The following is a 1673-nucleotide window of genomic DNA, read 5'->3' as shown; positions in this document are numbered from 1 at the left end:
TCGCATTCGCACTCCGTGGGTTGCGCCACTGTTTTCCCATCTAATAGCAACAACAGCTACAGGGCTAGAGCTCTTGTCTTTTGATTCTGATTGATCAGTCCTATACCTGGGAAGAGAAATGACTGATGTGATGAAGAGCCAGTGGCTTGTTGATTGATTATGGAACTGTAATGTCAGTGGAATCTACTGAGTGAATTGACTTAGAATAGTGAGCTGAAGTCTTGAAAGGGCTTCTTTAAGGAAGGCATGAACTGGTAGTGGGAAGGAGGAAGGCTAGTTAGAAATTGCTGATGTGAGCATTGGATCTTTGACTCGGCTTGTGGTGGACCTATTAGAATAGGGTTGCAAGTCTTGAAAAGGGGTTCAAACTGGGAAGTCACATAGATCAGGAGATTCATCCGAGTGCAATGAAATAGAATAGTCTAATCTATCCCCGAGCACAGAATAGGCAACTCTCGAATCCCTTCTTACTCTTCTCGAGAGGAAGCTGGCAAAGGTAACGGATTTCCCGCAGCATTAGCTGGGGAAAGGAGCTAATCATTATACGGTTTCGAACAGATCTTCATTCCGGGATAATCACTACTCGACGAGTTAAGCGAGACAAGGCCAGTCCTAGGAGTCCCCGGAAGATAGAGGCAAGACAAACCAATCCGCTATTCTGCCTTTGTCACGAGCTGGACTGGAATCAGCGTGCTCCAGATGCGATGCATGGTCTATCAATAGCACCTAACTTATGCTAAATGGGATTGCAGAGAAAAGTCAAATAGCAATTACAGATGATTCAAGAAGTGCTACCCGCTTGAAAAGAGCTAAACCTCGTAGTTCCATCTTTGATTCTATCTCCTTGCCTATGTGAGAGAATGTCTCTAATGAACTCTTTCATTTCAATGGCATCTCTAGTTGAACTGATAGCTATCTTGCCTCAGCTCAGTTACTTTTAGAGCTACTCCGAATCCGGGGCTCTCTTTCACTCCTTATGGCATCCTTACATCGTGCAAAGTTCATTCTGAGGTGAGGAATGGAAGAAACTTTGTCAAAATCTCCCCTGGTCCTATTGAACCAGACAAAGAATACACTTGGAAAGTCATGAAGTATGGTAGCCTTTTGTCTTCTTTCTCGCCCTGAGCGAGATTTTCGTCGGGGCATTGACCCCATGGCTATTGTGCTTGTGCGTTCCTATCTCTTATGAATGAGTCAACCGGATCGTGAAGGAAGATCTTACTTTATAGAAGCTGCAGAACCAGAGTGGATCTGCTATGAATCCTCAACTTCGAACCAACTCAAGATCGAATTGAAGGCTAGGTTTATATAGGAAGGGGCGAATTCGATTAGATAAAGGCCGCTTGACTATATTAGAGAAAGAAAGGCACTTTTCCTATAGAATCAGAAGGTTCCCTTTCCTCCGATATAGGGTTTTTCTAATAGAAGAAGAGAGGAGAAATTCTAACCAAAAGCTTTTCGCGTAGTGATATATATCTAATTACACCCGGCGTATGATTCACACTCTAGCGAAAGAAAAATCAACAACACCAGTAACATCAGGAAAATCATTCCGACCCCTGACCTACGGCATGGAGCTGAAAGCCTCCGACTAGGCGAACCACCAGATCAAGCCAGACGAGAAAGAGAGAAGGAACGACAGGGCTTGTGGGTAAGGATCGAAGGGATAGGTA

This window comes from Coffea arabica, unplaced genomic scaffold (assembly GCF_036785885.1).
Source record: "Coffea arabica cultivar ET-39 unplaced genomic scaffold, Coffea Arabica ET-39 HiFi ptg000058l, whole genome shotgun sequence".
NCBI classification, from domain to species: domain Eukaryota; kingdom Viridiplantae; phylum Streptophyta; class Magnoliopsida; order Gentianales; family Rubiaceae; genus Coffea; species Coffea arabica.
This window is presented reverse-complemented; position numbering follows the sequence as displayed.